This window comes from Lactuca serriola, chromosome 3, assembly GCF_051521515.1.
Source record: "Lactuca serriola cultivar US96UC23 chromosome 3, Lser_US96UC23_V15, whole genome shotgun sequence".
Lineage (NCBI taxonomy): Eukaryota > Viridiplantae > Streptophyta > Magnoliopsida > Asterales > Asteraceae > Lactuca > Lactuca serriola.
In genome coordinates this window covers 25,130,208-25,152,297 of record NC_136410.1, presented here as the reverse complement: position 1 = coordinate 25,152,297, position 22,090 = coordinate 25,130,208, and the positions used below count along the sequence as shown (strand labels likewise).

The window sequence follows — 22,090 nt, the reverse complement described above, 5'->3', positions numbered from 1 at the left end:
ACTGCAGACTCGAGGTATATGGATAGACTTAGAGGGTGGACCAGGTGGACTATTGGCCGGTGCGGCGGACTAGTTACACAGTAGACCCGAGGTGCATGGCTGTTCTGTGATCGGATATGTTATGGCATGATATGCGTGTATGCTATATGTGGTTGGTATTTTGGGGATATCTCACTAAGCTTTCGGGCTTACAGTTGTGGTTTTATGTTTTTCAGGTACTTCAGGAGACCGTGGCAAGGAGAAGGCGTAATCGTACCGCTCCTCATGTTGTTGTTGTGATGTGATTCTGGGAATACTCTAAATGATTTGTACTGAAAACCTTTTTGTAATAATTTAATGGAATTGGGTTGTTTTTGAAAAAAATTTAAATTGGTTGGAATTTTTCGGTTGTTACAAGTTGGTATCAGAGCCTTGGTTTGAGTGAATTGGAGGAACACTCGTGTGACTCCAGTCTCAAATCGAGGAGGGTTTTCAAAAGAGAATTTAAAATGGTTTTCAAAATGGCTAAAGGAGGACGCGAAGGTACGATCAGCCGGAGCCAGTAAGTAACCCCAAAATACCATACATGATATTTGTTTTTGAGCTTTAATAGAACAGCATGTTAGTTCTAGGCTAGGGATCTTCAGGATTTCATGATAATGTTGCCTGATTTATGATGCCTGTTAGCCTAGGGTTTCCTTGTGGGAGATTTCAAGTGTTCCTCTAGTATTGAGGGTTGAGCGTTTGTTATGTATGTTTTCACTAGGGTGTTGTGGTAGTACTTCATACAAATATGGGTAGGTGTGGAAGGTAGTATGGGCCCGTACTACTGAAAGCACATGACCCATACGCGTATCAGGGAAACCATGACCTCTAGGGTTGGTGTGAGAGTTGGTTTCCGGGTTAGTGGGAAGTGTATGAGATTTTGTGGTGTTTTTCAGTATGGAGATTCCGAGGCATGCTGGGAGTGGATCCGGGTCAGGATCGGGAGCAGGAGAGGGAGTTCCGGGCGGGACGGTACCGCCCGAGGTTATTGGACAGATGAGCACAGGCGAGTTGGATGCTAGGACTCGTGAGATCCTGCATGATGAGGTTGCTGCGTTGTTCCAGGCCGAGTTGCCGGAACTGTTTGGGTCGATCAAGACCGCCATGGTTGAGTATTTTGATGAGCGTTATGCAGCTCTCACAGAGACGGCTGCCGCGGCGGCTACAGCGGCTGTAGCAGTGGCAAGGGGAGGGGGAGGAGCTGGTCGGGGTTTTCAGTATCGGGACTTCGATAATACGAAGCCTCCCACCTTTGATGGAGTTCAGGACCCGATTGTTGTTATGAGATGGTTGTCGGACGTGGAGTGGTGTTTTCACGTGTTCATGCCCTGCTGATCTGAGGGTGAGGTGTGCTCTGAACCTATTGAGGCTCGGGGCAATGGATTGGTGGAGATTGACCACGGGGTCATATTCGGATGCGCAGAGGGCTGCGGTTTCATGGGATCAGTTCAGAGAGATGTTCAGCACTCGTTATGTTCCACGGGTTGAGAGGGAGAGATTAGCTCAGGAGTTCCTGGAGCTAAAGCAGGGTTCGGAATCGGTGACTGAGATCACCAGGATTTTCACTGAGAGGGCGATGTTTTGCCCTGAGTTCGCTTCGGAGCAGGCTCAGATGTCCCGATATCTGAGTATGCTCAAGAGAGATATCAGACAGTTTGTGTCTACGCAGAGGTGCGAGGCTTTGTTGGAGTTGCAGGAGGCCGCCAGGCGGCGTGAGTTGGAGATTGAGTTGCAGTTGCGTGAGCTGAGGCAGGCTCCGGTGCAGTCGCAGCCGGCGCCGAAACGGTCCAAGACCGTTGGTTCTAGGGTGGGAGATCAGAGCAGCCACGCTTGTGGGAAGTGTGGGAAGGGTCACACTGGAGTTTGTAGGTCCGGTGGTGCATGCCGCAAGTGCGGAAAGGAAGGGCACTATGCGAGGGATTGCTGGCAGTCAGCGCCAGTTCGGGATTTGAGGATTTGTTATCATTGTCATCAGGTTGGGCACTTGAGGGTCAATTATCCACAGCTTGCTGCAGGACCGGTGCAGGCTCCAGCACCGGCCACTTTGAGGATCACGGGTGGAGGTCAGGGTGGATCGGAACCCCCAAGGGCTCAGGGTCGTGCTTTTCAGCTAACAGCAGAGGAGGTCCGAGCAGTACCGGATACAGCTGCGGGTATGTTTCCTTCTTGATGTCTTCATTATCTTGTGATTGTTGTGGAGTATTGTTTATCTACAAGTCTCTTTGTGTGGCTTTCGGTGTGGTATTCGTTGTTCTTTGAGGGTTATGGTATGGTTATGGGTTTAGTATTTGGAATTTCGTTGGTTATCATTCATGAGGGTTATTAGTGGAAATTGGCTTTTGGTCTGAATGTCGGGTGGCATCCACATTCTGAGGAGTGGTTAGCTAAAGATCAAATTTATGTTGAGATCGGGATGGTCAGTGTTGATATGAGCGTAGTGAAGGTTGCTCGTGCTAATGAAAATCAGTTCGCGTGCAAGAGTTGTTCTTGTGCAGGGTTATTTTAGGAGGTCAGTGATATTGACCGACGGTTGTTAGTCAGTGCCCTAAGTGGGGGAGAATTGGAAAATTCTCCAGAAGATCAATGAGCATGGAAGGATGTTTGGCCGCTTGGGATTCAACAGTGGTTCTGTCAGTCGAGAGTATAGGCCGGTGTGAGTAAGTGGCAGGCGTGCGGGGCGAGATGCAGACCAAGGGTATTTGATTGTGGAGGGCCTGGGAACAGGTCGGGATTGAGTATGTATGATGGAGATAGAGTCCGGAACCCCTAGAGGGTTAGAACAGTATGCATGGGAGGATTTCCCGGAGAAGTAACTCGGAATAATGAATGTTCGTTGAGCGGTCCGGATAGACTGAAGGCCGGTAGGCGTACCAGTCAGGCCGAAGGCTCGGAAAATGGTCCATCCAGGCTGAAGGCCTAGGAGGGTGGTCCAGATTGGCTGAAGGTTCTGAGAGTGGTCCAGATTGGATGAAGGCCTGGTAAGGCGGTCTAGTCATGCAGAAGACCCTGCAGGTATTGTTGGATCGGTTCAAGGAATTGGATTGAGTATGTTGCGATGTGTTAGCATTAGAAGGTCTGGCCCCGGATATTGATCTTGATTAGTGAAGTTGGTGCATGGACTCGAGAGTCTTTGCAAGCAGATTCAGAGCATGTGTGTTGCATGGATAGCGGTTATGCTATAAAGGGGTGGTGTAGCGTTGGGTGAGCACCGTGGCACTTGTCGTGGTGACAAGGCGACAAAAGTGGATTCCTTGGTAAGGAAAGAGGGAGGAATGTAGTGTCGGAGGGGAGTGTAAATTCACGGAAGTGAAAGCAGCAGCGCATGGTTATGATCGAAGTGGTCCAATTGTGGTCATTGAGCAGTGCGATTGCGGCGGTGGTATGGAATGACATCATGTTGGGATGTCTGCTGAGGTCGCGGGAGGAATTCCGCGGGTATAGAGCCAAGAGTCTCAGAATGGATGCAGGGATGGAGTCTTGGACTCCCGATTTGATTATGGTCAAGGAATTGTGTATGTAGTGGTGGTTCATCGTGGGGGATGTTGGAGGTGTCGTCAGTGTGACGGGTTTCCCCTAACCCGAGAGTACTAAAGCTAGTGCAGCATGTGCATGCGATTGTAAGAAGAGGACTAATGGAAGTTGCTCTGAGGCTGAAGAGTGTGTCTTCTTGTCAGCATGGAATGGATAGGGTTGGACTCGGATCGGGAATCCGATGGTTCATGGTTATTTCTAGCTCATATGGGTTGAGCGATTATTGTGATTTGGAGCAGTGATGCATCATAGGTAGTACTCAGTTGTTAAGTGTGGTTATCAGAGGGTAAAGCCGGTGGCCGGCTTGAGACGGCGGTCAGTACACCGCAAGAAAGGAGAAAGTGAGTTTGAGTATCGATGGTTGTGCCTTCAGGAACCTGGTCCGGGTAATGCCAGGTGGTGCGTTGCGGGAGTAGCTCAAAAGTCGAGTTGTTGCAGGCTTCGAGGGCGAAGCCTAATTTAAGTGGGGGAGAATTGTAACATCCCAATTTCAGGAGTGTAAATACAGGGTTCAAAGTGTAAGTATGAAAGGAGAACTCGGCGAGTCCATGGGTGGACTCGGCTAGTAGGGTCGCGACTTGGTCGCGTGTTAAGTGGACTACTCGGCGAGTCGGAGGCTGGACTCGGCGAGCAGGCGCTGAGTGGGGAAAACCCTAAACCCGAAGGATGAGCCCTATTTAAAGGACATTATACCCTCTCCCCAGCCTCTTTACCCCCTGTAGAAGTCCAGAAAGCCCTGAGGCGCGATTTTGAGGGATTAGAGTGCATTTGGAGCTTGGAGGAGTGATTGTTGAAGAAATCTTGAAGGAGAAGAGACTTGGGTCAAATGGATTTGCGAGGATTCGGATTAATCTTCTCTTGGAGCTTCCTTTTGAGGTATTATTTCATTTTTGAGCTTCTATTATCTAGATTCATCATTTTGGAGGTGTTAGAGATCATATCTTTTGATGTATTGGAGTTTAGAGGTTAGATTTGAGGTGGCTACCTCAGATCTGGGATGGAGAAGGGTTAGAATGCATAAAAGTCCCTGCTTTTGAGTGATTGGTGGAGCTATCTTGTCCCAAGCCCAAACCCTAGAGTGAAAATGCCTAGATCTCCTTGGATTCACGTAAAGTTTGCCACTTTATGTGATGGATGGCCTTAGGAAGGGTAGATCTATGGTTTGGATCATCTGCATGGCTTGGAAAGCGTCGGTATGGATTCGGACCCGGTGGTACTCGGCGAGTCACATGGGTAGACTCGGCGAGTTGCTTGAAGATAGGCTGGAACTCGGCGAGTTGGATGAAGATGGCCTGGAACTCGGCGAGTTGAAAGAACAACTCAGCGAGTAGGTTGAAGATAGTCGTAGACTCGGCGAGTCTGTTCTTGGACTTAGTGAGTCTTGTCGAAGAGTCCCAATCTTTTCTGGTTGAGCCGAGAATCGGTGAGTCAAGGGATGACTCGGTGAGTTGAGTGCGAGTGGACTCAGAGTTGTTGGACTCGGCGAGTCTCGGGGTGAATCGGCGAGTTGGGTTGCGGATTGAGAGAAGTTCTGAGCATGGGGACTCGGCGAGTCATCGGGTTGACTCGGCGAGTAGAGTCAGGGGTTGACTTTGACTTTGACGTTGACCAAGGGTTGACTAGTTGATTTCCAGGGGCATTTTGGTAATTGTTGAATATTGTTTTGAGTTCAGTGTTTTGGTGGTTGGCGAGTGGTGGAGATCCTATCAGTAGTCGGAGCAGCTTGAGTTTATCCGTTCAGTCGGCAGTTGCGAGGTGAGTTATCCTCACTATATCAACAGGGTCTACGACACTGAGGGCGGCCCTTTATCAGATTGAGATCCGGGTTTTTGTTGTTATGTGACTGCTATGATATGTTTGTATCTTGGTAGTTAGGATGGTATATGTTAGAGACCTGATTGAGGTCGGTATCCTGTTCTTTAGGGTAATGCTATGCTAAGTGACCAGTTAGGTCAGTATCCTGGTTAGGATGATGATATGTTATGTAAACTGCTTAATCAACTTGTTGACTGTTAATTGTTATATGACTGTATGTTTATGTGCACATGGTTGTTTGGACTGGGGTTGGGTTGAGGCGGGTCCTGCTTTGTGATGTAGGCCAAGATACCCAGGGCGGACCGGTTGTCCCGAAGGCCCAGCGAGCGGTCCGGATAAGCTGTAGGCCCCAAGAGGGCGGACCAGACGTGCCAAGGCTCGGAGAGTGGACCAGGCCGACTGAAGGCCCGATGCGGGCGGACCAGCCATACTGTAGACTCAGAGAGTGGACCAGGTGGATTGAAGGCCCGGTGTGGGCGGACCAATCACACTGCAGACTCGAGGTATATGGATAGACTTAGAGGGTGGACCAGGTGGACTATTGGCCGGTGCGGCGGACTAGTTACACAGTAGACCCGAGGTGCATGGCTGTTCTGTGATCGGATATGTTATGGCATGATATGCGTGTATGGTATATGTGGTTGGTATTTTGGGGATATCTCACTAAGCTTTCGGGCTTACAGTTGTGGTTTTATGTTTTTCAGGAACTTTAGGAGACCGTGGCAAGGCGAAGGCGTGATCGTACCGCTTCTCATGTTGTTGTTGTGATGTGATTCTGGGAATACTCTAAATGATTTGTACTGAAAACCTTTTTGTAATAATTTAATGGAATCAGGTTGTTTTTGAAAAAAAAATTTAAATTGGTTGGAATTTTTCGGTTGTTACATGCATCCAGACAACTAAAAACACATGAAATAAATTACACCACTCATGATCTCGAGCTGGGAGCCGTGGTCTTTACCTTGAAGATTTGGAGGCACTACCTTTACGGTACAAAGTGCACCATTTTCACTGATCACAAAAGCCTCCAGTGCATCCTGAATAAAAAAGAATTAAACATGAGACAGCGGAGATGGGTTGAGCTGCTAAACGATTACGAGTGTAAGATCAAGTACCACCCAGGCAAGGCTAACGTGATAGCCGATGCCCTGAGCCGAAAGGAATATTCAAGTCGTCCCATGAAAACTCTATCAATCACCATCAAATCTCACCTAACCTCACAGATCAAGGAAGCCCAATTGGACGCATTGAAACCAGAGAATGTCACTAGTGAATCACTGCATGGAATGGATAGGGAATTTGAAGTTAAAGAGGATGGAACTCACTACTTGATGAACAGAATTTGGGTTCCTAAGATTGGGGGATTCAGAGAAGTAGTCATGCATGAAGCCCATGAGACGCGATAATCCATACATCCTGGTTCAGACAAGATATACCTGGATGTCAAGCAACATTATTGGTGGTCAAACATGAATGCAGAATTTGCCACTTATGTAAGCAAGTGCCTTACCTGTGCTAAAGTAAAAGTGGAATGCCAAAAGCCCTCGGGATTATTGCAACAGCCTGTGATACCCGAGTGGAAATAGGAACGGATTACTATGGACTTTGTGACCAAATTACCCAAGACAACTGATGGGTTGGATGTCATATGCGTAATTGTCGATAGGTTAACTAAATCCACTCATTTCCTGTCAATAAAGGAATCCTACAAGATGGAAAGGTTGACCATAATCTTTGTGAGACTTCATGGGGGTGCCAATATCTATCATCTCAGATCGAGACAGTAGATTTACTTCACGATTCTGGCAGTTTCTTCAAAAGGCTATGGGAACACAACTTGACATAAGCACTACTTACCATCCCCAGACGGATGGCCAAAGCGAGTGAACCATCCAAACACTCGAAGATATGCTCCAAGCATGTGTGATTGATTTCGGTAAAACATAGGATACCCACTTACTGCTAATCGAATTCTCATACAACAACAGTTATCACACAAGCATCAAGGTTGCTCCTTTCGATGCGTTATATGGTCGCAAATACAGATCACCTCTATGCTGGGCTGAGGTAGGTGACACCCAACTAACAAAAGGGCAATCTCCTAACAGCACTCTCATAGAGCCAGAGATCATTCGTGAAACAATGGAGAAGATAATTCAACTCAAAGCTCGACTTCAAGCATCGCGAGACCGACAGAAGAGCTACGCTGATAAACGACGATAGCCTTTAGATTTCCAAGTCGGAGATCGGGTGTTGTTGAAGGTCTATCCCTGGAAAGGGATGATTCGTTTTGGGAAACGGGGGAAACTAAACCCACGATACATTGGACCATTTGAGATTCTTGCCCGAATTGGTCTAGTGGCTTATAGGTTTCAGCTGCCTGCGGAGCTTAGCAACGTACACCCCATGTTCCACATTTCAAATTTGAAAAAAGTGCTTATCCGATGACACTCTCGTCATTCCTTTAGAAGAGATCGAGATCAACGAGAATCTCCTGTTCATCGAAGAACTGGTCGAAGTTATGGACAGGTAAGTGAAGCATACAAAGCCGAGTCGCATTCCAATTGTGAAGGTTCGGTGGAACGCTAAACGTGGTCCGGAATTCATGTGGGAACACGAAGACCTAATGAAGCAGCAGTACCCTCACCTATTCTCTCATTCATAACCCTAACTTCAAAAGAATTTCGGGACAAAATTCCCTCTAATGGGGGGATGATGTCACAACTAGCATTTTGCTAGGAAATTTTATGCTCATGTAAACGCTATCTATGATAATACTTGTAACTCTAACTTGATGATATGCATTATGTTCATTTTAATGATAAGAAATTCAATCAAGGTTCACCCAGTAAATTTCAAAACTCTATACAAAACATTTCAGAAAGTCAATTGGGAGTTGAAAAACCTAAAAATCCCGGTTCAAGTTCATTATGGACTAGGATTTTATTATTGGGCCTAATGGACCAATAAGCATTCAATTTGACTAACTTGGGCTTAGAACCCTTAAATGGGCTCTATTTGGACCCACATTCATAAAACTTAACATTTTGGGCCATATGGGCCTAAAATGGATTGGTTTGCCTCTAATGAGCCTTGTTGGGCCATAAATGATTCCATTTACACTAATGGGCCTTAAACCCTTTAAAGAGGACTTTATTGGGTTGTGAACATCTATAGGGTCCTAATGAGCCAAAAAGTAATTAGTTGGGCCTCATGATTTCGAGCAAAGATAAGTAATGGCCCAAATTAATCCACTTCCTTTCTCCTAGCCCAAAATTTTGGCCCATGTGTAAAAAAAAAATAATAAAAATAATGGAAGGAGGATGAATTAATATGATGACAACACATAATTATATAGAAAATATCTAGATAATCATATGTATCAATAAGTTCATTACTCACATGCAAAATCTTTTTCTCCCCTCTCCTTATTACTCTCGACCGAACCTTCCACCATACCACCTCCATAATTTTCTTCTAAACACTCCATATAACATCTCCTTCTTCCATCAAAAATCTCAAGATTTGTGGGTGCTTTCAAGAGGATTCTTCACCAATATCATCATCCTTGGTAAGTTTTTGCTTAGATCCATGGTTTAGTTTCTTGATTTCTCCAAAAATCCCCTGTTAACTCATGTCATTTCGTGATCAATGCTTCATAGAGTCCAAAAATCATTCCAAGAAGCTTACTATGGCTGAGAATCACATCATTTTCTTCCATTTCTTCTACAAACCGAGAACAACAAAGCAAGGTGAGTTCATACCTCCTTGTTTTCGATTTTCATATGTTTTTGGGGGAGAATACAAGTACTATGTGATAGATCTAAGTATTGTGCATGTTATGTGTGTGTTTATTGTGAAAATATGGTTAAATATTCTAGATCTCGAAACTATAGTAAAAAGAGTTAAGTTGTTAACTAAAATACTCAAAACAACACTCTTTAAGTGTGAAAATGTTAAACATGCATGCTTGTTGAATAAAACTACAATAAACCATGTTTAAGGACTATATTTGTCAAACAAACAAAAATGTTGGGACTTTTTATGACATACACGGTTTTCACGAGGACAAAAAGATTCATTATATTTCAAAAATGAACTTTTATGTTATTTTGATATTAAAGGGACCATAAATGAAAATTTTCGCATAATGGGCCTTTAAATGGGCTTGAAAACTTTCTTGGGCCCAAAGTGAAAAATATTGAATTTGGTGGACCAAAAAAATGTCATTATATGTAAACTTGAGCCTAAAATGGAAAAACTCGTGGTTTAAGGGTTAAAAATGACACTTATTTCTAAATTGGGACAAAAATGTAAAATTTATGGAATTTGGGCTGAAAATGTAAATTTTATAAAATAAGGGCTGAAAATGTAATTTTTCCTAAGTAAGTGCCAGAAATGTCATTTATCATGGAATAAGGGCTGAAAATGGCAATGAATGTATTTTTGGATCGAAATTGTAAATTATTTTATAATTGGGTCGAAAATACAAAGTTTCATAATTTAGTGGGCTAAAATGCTATTTTTATCAAAAAGGACCAAAAATGTCATTTTAGGTGAAATAAGTCCTTAAATGTTTTATTTAGGTCATAAGGGACCTAAAGAGTCAATTTTGTTGAAAATAAGCCCAAATTGTGAAGTTACAACTTAATGGACTAAAAATTTCCATTATAACAAAAATTAAGCATTTTACGTTTTTTTGATAAATATTTAAACTCAAATAAAAATGACGTAACGAACAGAAACAAAATACAATGATTACATGTTTATTGGGCCTAATAACTACTATACATGCTAATTGGGCCTTCGTGGTCCAATTTCATGTTTGTTGGGCCCAATTCATTCTTTACATGTCTATTGGGCTTTAGTGACCCAATTACATGCTTAATGGGCCAAAATCATCTTTTACATGTTTATTGGGCCTTGGTGGTCCATTTACATGCTAATTGGGCATGAACTATTCATTATATGCTTAATGGGCCTCAAGTGTCCTTTTGCATACTTAACAAGCCTGGAAATAACTTACATGCCTAATGGACCATAGTTGTCCTTTTTCATGTTGGTTGGGCTTTGTCTATTCATATAAATTTTTAATTGGTATGTGCACGAATCTAAATTCATATACATCTTATATCGTGAAATTCGAGTAAATATACATTAACAATTGGGATCTAGTGAGACATGTCGGTTAACACCACTGAGTGTATGATCGTAGCTTGTAGTTATAACCAGAGTCTTCTGGAGGGAGAGCGAGAGTTTGTGTATAGATCTATATGGGGGTGACTACCCCACACCTGAGCTGTTAGCTACAGTTAGACTAGGCCAGTCTAGGGTGACAACATCATTCTTTATCAACCCGACGTTTGGAAAATGCTAAGACATGCGAATTAGTCCTTACCAATCATGGTTATAACGACTCACATAGAGATCCTTATCATCATTACATTACGGAACCCAGAATACAAATCATGGCAATACAAATCATACAATACATCAATACATGGTCTTTGGGATTAAGACTACAATACTTATGTAATCAGAAAATATCGGATTTTCTGGGGAAACACTACTATTCAATTACCTTCTACTTACAACAGAAAGAATACAAAGAAATTTGGATTGCATACTTAAACATGTTTTTTACTATGAATTCACACATGCATCTATACTCGATTTTCACATCATTTTCAGACTAATTACAGAAAATATCGGATTTTCTGGGTTTTACAAATAACACAAAGACTTTCATTCAAACATGCGTATGAACTCACCAACATTATATATGTTGACCGTTTTTCAAAATAACTTGTATTCTCAGGTAACTGTTAAGCATGGAAATCTTCAAGTGTAGGAATTTATTTTGTGTAATGTCAATCATCGTACAATTAATATTTCGGAATATGTAACCTAAGACAATGTACTTGATGTGAACAATACCAGTTGTATTATGTAATGTTTGGTGATGATTTTGTTATGTTTCATGTATATTCATTGTGATGATATTCCAATTTATAGTCACACGAGCCCTCGAACGTTACCGCCGTCTGTTTCGAGGGTGTGACACACTTTGAAGCTAAAAATGCACACACAAGGAATTAGGGTTTGCTTGGGACGGAAATGGGGATGGAGGCTGATGAATGAAGGGGATCTTGGGAGTTAAGGATGTTTAAATAGGGTCCAAACCCTAAAAATTAGAGTTTTACCCATGACCACATATGCCCAGTGTACCAAGCGTACACCCAACATGCCTGATAAACCCACGTTTTTCATTAAAAGTCTAAAGGGACCAACCTTACAAATAATTTTCATACTAGGGGTTAAAGATGTAAATTACCTAAATCAAGATGTTACATATATAAACATAGACAATGATAACAAAAATAACCCAACTTAAGATTAAAAAAAAGCCTTCTATTTGAAAACTTCATCGGGAATATCTATAATCACAACTTTCAACTTGTTATTTTTATATCAATGAATGTATTCGGATCAACAAGTTCAATATCAAGGAAATTTGAAAACTATGAACATAGAAAATGCAACTTATAGATTGGTTTTAGGTGAAACCTAAACAATAATGAAAAAAGACCTTGTTCCGATAATAAAAAACATATCTTGTAGAGGTTTCTATATGTCTTTGATGTTCGATGTTGATCTTCTACAAAACAAAATGACATCAAGGATTATTATCTATAACTAATAGCAAAATAATGTTGTTTAATTTTCTCTTTATATTCTTTTATGTGAAGTAGACAATGTAATTACTCGTAGAAGATGATAAAAATGATGAAAAATGAACACTCATCGCAAGTCAATAAGTCCTAATTAGGAGGAAAGAAGAAAAAGAATGAGAAATAACTTATTTAACCTCGTGTGAAAACTAGGGGTGTTCAAAACCGGATATCCGGATTTTTGGATATTTGAAAATTTTGGATAGTGGATATTGGAATCCGTATCCGTATCCAAAATTTCGGATATCCGAAAATTCGGATACCAAATCGGATATCCGAAAATCAGTGAGTTACTTTAATGTTTATAAATTGCAAGTTAATAATCGATTAAACATATGAACATAAACAATGTAAATTGAACTTGATTGTAAATGGCATAGCGTTTTTTTTTTTTTTTTTTTTTTTTTTTTTTTTTGTTAACTAATAAATATACTATGATTATGTTTGGCGCGCCACAGCTAGCTTATTTTTCGAGCTTTTTTATGTTGTCGTGTTTGGTAAGCCAAAAAGTAGCTTATAAGCTAGCTTTTTGAAAAGCTACTTAGACTAGCTTTTTAGGAGCTTTTTTAAAATTTTCCAAATACACCCCTTAATTAATTATAGAAACACATATTCTTACATGTCCTTTTATGTAATTTTATATATTTCAGCTAGTTTTACCAAACGTTATTTTTTATCAGCTAGCTTTTTATTTAACAGCTAGCTTTTCAGTCATCAGCTAGCTTTTCAGCTAACAGCTAGCGTTTCAGCTAGTCCGTCAAACATAGCCTATGAATAAACTCCATACACCACCTAGCCACCTAGGTGATTTCGAGAACATGGAAAAACACCAAATGCTTTTAACAAGTGAAAGAATTTGGTGGAAACGACTGATATCACAATTTGTGATTGGAAATATGATGACAGGGAAAACATCTAAAAATAAGGTTTCAACGATTTAAATATATAATAATAATATCAATAGAAATTAAGTTTAATAAAAATAAAGCACAAATTCTCAAAGTTAACTAATTAATTTATACAGCTAAACATAAAAGTTTTATGAGTATACGATTTGTGAATATGCGATTTGAGAACTCCAAGTCAAATTCATGAAGTCAAAACGTGAAAATTAAAGATAGTATTGAATTTTTGGTAAATAAAAAAATAACTAAAAAGAATTTTTTTAAATCTATTATCCGTATCCAAATCCGGAAAATTGGATATCCAATTTTTGTATAATTACATATTTTCGGATCAGATTTTCAGATTTTGTTATTTTTGAACATCCCTAGTAAAAAACCACATTATCTAACAGGTGAAATTTAAAGTCGCTTCAATAAAGTCTTAAATTTTAACAGAAAAGACACAGTTGGGACCAAAATCGCAAAAGTGAATGTTAAAGTCTCAAATATATAAAGACACTTGAAAATTTGAGGACCATTCTTGTAATTTACTTTAAAAACTCAATCATTAACTTTACCGTGCATGAAGTGGATCCATCACATCCCGGCCCATGAATCCAAAGCCTAATATTGGGTTCCAAATGACTTACGGTTGCTCTATCGCTTTCCAAATGTTTTCTACCAGTTTTTTTTGTTTTTTTTTTTTATTTTTTTATTTTTTATTTTTTATTATAGGGAAATGGACTTAATAAGGTAATTAACTTTTCAGTTTGTTCATATTTGGGTAACTATCTTTTTTTTGTATACATCTAGGTAACGAACTTTTTTAATGTATTCATATATGACCACTATGACCGGCTGTAGTAGGTTACATCCGATCATAACAATCATAATGGTCGTATGTGAACACTTCCAAAAAGTTTATTACCTAGATGTGTACAAAAAAAGATAGTTACCCAGATGTAAACAAACTGAAAAAGTAATAGTAAAATGCACGAATGGTCCTTGTAGTTTGGATAATTTGTGCATTTGGTTCATAACTTATTTTTAACATAGATGATCCATACTATTTATTTTTGTTGTGAATTTGGTCTTTGTCCTACCTCAAAAGACTATTGTGGGACCCAACTTAAATTTCTCAAATGTGGTTTCAGGTTTAGGGTGAGGAGATGTAGATATGTGGGGTCTATTAATTTTTTTTAATATATAAAAAATAAATACATAAGTAAGAAAAAAAATAAAAATGGCACAATAGTTTTTTGAGGTAGGACAGGGACCAAATGCATAACAAAAATAAATGGTAGGGATCATCTAAGTTAAAAAAATAAGTTATGAACCAAACGCATAAATTACCCAAACTACAGGGACCATTCGTGTATTTTACTGTTACCTTTTCGGTTTGTTCACATCTGGATAACTATCTTTTTTTTGTACATATCTAGGTAACGAACTTTCTGGAAGTGTTCACATATGACTGGTTATGACCGGATGTAACCATTACAGCCGGTCATAATGGTCATATGTGAACACTTTCAAAAAGTTCGTTACCTAGATGTATACAAAAAAAAGATAGTTACCCAGATGTGAACAAACCGGAAAATTAATTACCTTATTTAGTCCATTTCCCAGTTTTTTACTCGTTTATTTTCAAAACTTTTTTTTTTAATTTTTAAATCAGTTTTAGTTTAGTATATATATTTTTTCTAAATATGAATAGTTTTAATAACAGAAATATATATTGTCGCAACTAACAACCAACATTATCAATAATTCATTCCGATGAGCCCCAAGCACACCTTCACTCCCAACCCCGCTAAAATATATATACAAATCTACTTTTAATATTTTAATAAACTGATTGAAGCAAAGCTATGAACCTAGGATTGTATTCGACTCTATCTAATGATAATATAAGGACAACTTTTCATTTAAAATAAAACATTTTGTCAAAAAAGATAAGCACATTTAATGCGATATTTTTTAAAATAAACATATTTAGTATATCATAAAGATGAGAAAGTGATATATGCTTTAGGGACCAATATTTTGAAAAGGTGTTGGGACCCCATTAAAAAAAAGCTAAAGTGGGAATTAGAGCTCATTTCATCCAATAAAATTTCACTCAAAGATATTCAAATCGAACATTGAAACCCTACATATACCCAAGTAATTAGGGTTATAAATGGAACTTTTTTGTTTCGAATTAAACAGGTTCATTTAAGAGTTTTACGATCAAACTAAGTTCCTAAGTACGAAACACTTGTAATTTAATTGTCTCATTCTCTAACAATATTAATCTTCGATATTACAAAAAAAAAAAAAAAAAAAAAATTTGAAACTTTGTTTGGTTGTACCTTCTAATATTACAAAAAAAATCATATTATTTTGTAACTTAACTATAAATAATCAAACGGGCCCATAGCCCAAGTTGAAATAATGAAGGCAAAATGATGTTAATCAATAACATCTTATATAAATACTTAGTTGCTTCTATACTAGGGTTATCCACAAAACCATCATATTTTGGGACCATGTTATCATAATACGAACATTTGTTTCACCCTATTTTTTCAAACCTATAATACTTCATACTTGCTAGCTCCTATAGCTTCATTGACAATTTTACATTTGTGAGAATTTCACTCATAAAGATCATTCTTATGTTTTAAAAATAAAAATGACAATTATCATACTTTTAAAAATATAATATAAAAGGTAACTATTCCACTTAAGAAATTGATTTATTTATATAAAATATAACACATTTATAGTTATCATACAGGTTAGTGAAGCATTTTAATGAAGCATATACATTTTATGTTGATGGATCAATTTCTAAATTTCTAAAGTAAAAGAAACACCTCTCATATACTATTAGAATGGCTATAATACGCCTCTCATATGCTATTAAAATTACAATAAATCACTAGCCGATTATTTTGACCATTTTATCATTGTGAAAATTGCATTCATAATCGTTATTGTGGTGTTTTAAAACTAAAGTTGACTTTTATCATATAAATGTGTTGTGTGTGTGATGTGTATATATATATATATATATATATATATATATATATATATATATATATATATATATATATATATATATATAACCATGGACATACTTTGGACCATTTTTAAAATTAGGACAATCACAAAGGGTAAGAGTAGAAATTAGGCTCATAGGATGCATCTTTTTTAAAATTTGGTAGCATAATGACCAGAAAGACAACATTGCACAACTAATTATTAAGCTTTGACTCATGCGAACCCTGTTTTAACCACTGAAAATTAAATTAAAAGAACTAAAGAATATTGTAATTGGTCATGGTTGTCATATGGGTCATGCTCATACTCCATGTCACACTCATCCCCACCTATTATTATTCCCCACTCACACAATTATGGTTAATTTAATAACATAGTGATTTGTCGCCATGGTTGTATGAATTACAAAAAGGCCCTTGTAATGTGAACAATGTTACAAGTTGGTATGGAAATTGTTAGTGTTGTACAAGCCAAAAGCAAATACAAAAAGGGTTGTCGTGTTGTACCATATTATATTATACAATATATTAAGATAGAAATTGTAACCGCAAAGGTAAAAGATCCCATCATGAAAAAGGGCATCTATGAAGAAGATGAAGGACTCAAACTGAAAATATAGCTGACATCACTTGTCGCTTTCCTCATCTTTCCTGTAGCGGCTCACTTTTTAGTCTTTCCAAATTCAGAAAAGTGGTGAACGAATTCAAGGGCAATTTATGTAATTTACTATTTTTGTGAAACAAATTGAGTATGTAGGGGTGTCTTGGTAATTTTATTCTTCCAAATTTCAGTTATTGTAGTTATTTTCAGTTCTACTTACTCAAAATAGTTACAAAACTAACAATAAACAAATGGAATAAAATTTAATCATTTGGAATATAATGCTCATATCTTACAAAAATAGCTACTTTAATTGTCCACAAATGCAACCATTTACCCAATTTATGATCCAAATATCCTCTAAGAATCGAAGCAATGTATTTCCAACATGATATCTAAAAATTGCTATAATTATTTGGTGAAATTTTGCTGTCACATGTCAATTAACACATCTCTAATGTATTAGATAATATTAAACATTCACAAAGTATTTCCATCATGGATATTGACCAAAACACCCCTAATATACAATTGAGACAGTCGCAACCCATCATTACAGACAAAGGGTGCTTTTTGTAAATTCCATACAGACATCAACAAAAAGGAAAAACTCACAAATATTCGAATTCAATAAAAAAGGAAAGGGGAAAGTGTAGGTGGATTTTTTTTTTCTATTTATTTCCCGGGTCGGGTCGGGTTGAGTGGGGTCGTGGATTGGGATCAATTAATTGACAGCAGCGGGATCACCTGCGACTCTTGATGGTGGCGTCGCCGTCATGCGCCATGGCTTCGGTGACAGACGCTAATTTTTGCAGATTTAACTTCACCACCGTATCAGCAAAAAGCCGTGTGTCCTCCTCCGTGTTCCCCTCCGGCACATCCACCACATATGATTCCAAGACCACCGTGATAGGCGATGCATCCACCGCGCTAATTATCTCATGCACCGTTGTCACAGCATGGTAATTCCTCAATCTGTGTTCACCGCCGATGATCGTAAACCCCATCACGTGTTTCTCATCATCCAACAAGTCTAACCGCTCTGTGCTGGTCGCTGCCGGCAATCCTGATATGACGTTGACGTCACGCGTGCACCCCACCGTCATTGTGAAGGCTTCACTAACGGTGCAGCTCTTGATGAAGTGCTTGTAAGTCTGCGGTTTGTCAAAGCGACGGACAACAGACCAGACGACGGCGGCCGGCGCGTGGATGTGTTGGGCGAGTAGGGAGGAACATTGGGATGAGGTGAGATGGTAGGTGTGGAAGTCGATTACAAAAGGTTTCAACTGGTTGAACTCATCCTCGGTCAAACCTGGTGGGGCCGACAGGTGGTGGGTCGTCGTTGTGGTGATCGTTTGGTGCGGTGGCGGTGGCGGTGGCGGTTTGTCCTCTTCCGGCGTGGCGGAGGATTCGCCTTTCTCCATTTTTTGACACTAATCCAGCTTGAGAGAGAAATAAAAATGGATATTAGAGGAGAGAGAAAGAGGGAGTTGTGGGGGGATAGATAAGGACTAAGATTTGTTTTAAGTTTATAAGAGATGGACTTCTAGGTGATATGAGGGTATAATAGGAAATCACTTTGTCGCTTTATTTTTTTAAACTAAAAATGTTGAGTATTCCGTGAGTGTATTAGGGGTATACAATGATAACGAAAATATAGTGTAAAATAGGGAAATTTTATATTTACCTCTAAAACTATTTAGTGTATGTCTTTTTAAGTGGAATATAATTTGATAATATATGTGAATAAGATGATACATATAACAACATCTGTACAATATAATTTTGATCTTGTGGTTTGCATAAAATATTAGTTTTGGTTTTAATATTGGAATATAATTATGTATGGATGGGAAATATGATTATGAATGGTTCGTATTTCACTCTTTAGTATTTCTTTTAGTCCTTGGAACTTAAGTTTGTCTATTTATTCTCTTAAATATGTGTGAAAAAACAATTTTTTTCCTCGCACCGAATAAGCAAAAAAACTTAAATATGTTTTTATTGACCATTTCTATAAAAACACAGAACTATAAAAAGCAAAAAAAATAGACAATTTTTCTAAGATCTCTCATTATGTAGAATCCTACTATTGCCTATTACATGAAAATTGCATCAATGAACGAGTTTTCGAGTACATGTATAAATTACTATGCCAATAGGCCTAAACAAGACTAATACAACTAAATGATACAACACTATATGCACACTAATAAGAGCAACATAAAACTCTAATAATGGATCAAATGACTAAGTAGGACTTAAATGTTATTTCATTGATAATTCACATTCAGACTATAAAGATAAATATAAGCTTAAGATTTACAAATAACATGGATGTAATTTACACAACATATTAAGCTTATATAGCCATCAATACATATCACCACATGTAGAACCCCAAGCGTTTTCAAATATCGACGATGGTTGAGGATGATGGTCCTTCTTCTCCGACGTCAATGTAAGATCTGAGAAAGGGGGCCGGCGACACGGATTTGAGAAAGTCTGCTTCTTTTCCGTTTGAGCTTCTTTTCGTTGTCAGACTTGCTTTAGCTCTGGTCATCGAGAGGTTCTGGTTTGGTTAGGGTGTGTGTTCATCAGATTTTGTGTGTGTGTGTGATCATCGGATTTAGTATATGTGTGTGTTCATCTAATTTCGTGTGTGTGTGTTCATCTAATTTTGTGTGTGTGCGTGTGTGTGTTTATCTAATTTTGAGCGTGTGTGTGTGTTCATCATATTTCGTGTGTGTACATCTGATCTACTTTTGTTTGTGTGTTCATCTGATTTCGTGTGTGTCATGTGATCTGCTTTTGTGTGTATGTGTGTGTTCACTAGATATGATTTCGTGTGTGTGTGTCTTCATCAGATAGGAGCGAACTCAAGAACAAACTTATATATTATGTATGGTTTTTGTTTATGGGATGAGTTTTTGGCGGAGATGAAGTGGCAGAAAAAGTTTAGGTGTAGATGGAGGTGGAGGTGGCAGAAGGTGGTGTTGGCGGACGGTGGTTGAACGTGGTAGTGGCGGAAGATGTTCTCGAATGTTTTTGAATCTATAAATATGTTCTTGGGTATTTATCAAACACGAGGGGGGGGGGGGGAGAGAGAGAGAGAGAGAGAGAGAGAGAGAGAGAGAGAGAGAGAGAGATGTGTTTTTTAATTGTTGTAAAGAAAATAAAAACTAAATTAAAAGGGCAAATTCGGCATTTTGAATGTTTTAGAATAACTTTGGACCAAATTCATTACAAATGAAACTTTTTGGACCACCGGTGCAACTTTAAAATATTTTGGATCAAACATTTAATTTTTGATATATCGGGATCAAACATGCAATTTTGTCTTTTTCATATATTGCCCTTATTTAATTACTGTTTGAAATTTGTTGTTTTAATTTCTATTTTTTTCATTTATGTTTACACTTAATGATAGATTTTACGGTCGTTGTTTTTATTCAAAACTAGACAACTATGAATTTGTTTATTGCCATTTTATCTGTTAGGACTTTCAATTCCTAATCTATTAAATATGAGAAACTCAGAATAATTTATGTTTGACCAAAATATAAAGATTTGTTTTCCAAAATATTATAGGTGAAAAATGTATTTACAAATCTATTGTGGTTTGAAAATTATTTATCCAAAAAGAAGTACTTTAATTTTAAATGTTATTACCTATATTAAAGAAATAAGTAAAATTGGTCGGACCCACCGGTCCTTATCATTCTCCTTCGTCAGATCATCAAGTAATTTGGTTGTTAAATTGGATGAATCATGGGATGGAAGGTCTATAATGCTACCTCCAAAGAAACCATCCCCCAAGTAGCAATGTAATATGCCTCGATACTTTACATCTACGACTTCAGCTAGCAACCACGTTTAAGTTAAACTCCGACTCATTATAAGAAATCCTTTAATAGATACCCTACTATTTTGTGTGACCCATCACCACTATGTTTATTAGGGAAAATACCGCAAATAGACAAAAAATAGGGGTGGATTTCTAAATTTAGTCATAAAATTAGATTTTTCCAGCTATAGACATACATTCCGCAGAGCACCTTCCGTGAACCTCTGCGGAATGACATCATCTCCGCGGACCACCCGAAATTCTGATTTTTTAACGTTTAAAAGATTGTTCCGCGTAGGCCCTCTGCGGATACAGTAACACCTCCGCGGAGTGAGTTGGTTGGCGGTCATAAATTCCTCCGCGGAGATGGTGATGAGGAGCTCCGCGGAGAGAGTAATGTCTCGCGGAATGGTTGGTTGGAACAGATTTTAGACGGTTTTTTGATACAAAGTGTTCTTTTTCATTTTTTTAGCTCAATTTGGTCGATAGATCAATTCTTTTTCATTTGATTTTTTTTAAAAAAATTGAGTTTTGTTATTTTATGTACTGGGGTTTTTTGGCAGATAAGTAATGAGATTAACACCTACGTTAGACCAAAGTTTAACAACTTAGGTTTACTGCTTCCGCCAAATTTTGATCGTCGAATATTGTTTGATTTGGTAAAAAGTAAGGCTAATGTGTTCAATAGTAATATATCATTGTCATTTCAACACCCGGTTCATGGGTATGTTATGAATATTTTAGACGAAGAAGATGTTCATCAACTCAGAAATGTAATTTCTGAAACAAAGGAGATTGTGCATTTGTATTTAGAGGTGCTTCAGGGATTGGTCGAACAGACAGAAGCGGTTGAGAAAGTTGTACCATACAATGTTGAAAACGTTGTATCTGATAATGTTGAAGAGTGTCCAGAAGAAGAAACTGTGGCAGTGAATACGGTTGAAGAAAAAAAATTATATGAGTTTGGAAGACTGACTGACAAAACTTTGTCAGACGGTGAAGAGTCAAATGAAGGATGGTCAGAAGATGAGTTCAGACACGGGAAAAAAGCTTCAGACATATTTTACGGTATGCCTCTCATACCTGATTGTCCTGATCCTATTGTTGAACCCGGACCATTTCACAGTTTAGGTCCAAATGATGATATGTTTGTTCGTCAAACATATGATAACAAACAACAACTAATATTTGCTTTAAGTCTTAAAGCAACCAGAGAAAAGGTTCAATTTAAGACCAAACATTCTAACAAAAATCGTTATGAGGTATATTGTGAAATTGAGAACTGTAGTTGGCGTTTATATGCAAAACTCCTTGATCCCACTGATGAATTTGAAATCGGGACTTTCAACAACGTGCACACATGTTCGTCATTACATATACACCCTAATCATAAGCATGCTAATAAAAAAGTGATGGGTACTGTATTGCATGAGATTATGGGAAAAACTCGTTCCAAGGTTTGGAGGCCTAATGAAATATCAAGGGATTTGAATGCTTTGCTGGAAATCAATGTAGATTACAAACAAGCTTGGCGTGCAAAACAATATGCTATGGAACTGTTGTTGGGATCCTCTGAAGAATGTTTTTCCAAACTTCCTATTTATTTTCAC

At 38.4% G+C, this 22,090-nt stretch overlaps 1 pseudogene; it reads right to left on the bottom strand.

Annotated features, from left to right (window-relative positions):
* Nucleotides 1-17,072: 17,072 nt before the first annotated feature.
* On the bottom strand, nucleotides 17,073-18,151 carry LOC145091704 (abscisic acid receptor PYR1 pseudogene; annotated as a pseudogene).
* Between the last annotated feature and the right edge of the window lie 3,939 nt (nucleotides 18,152-22,090).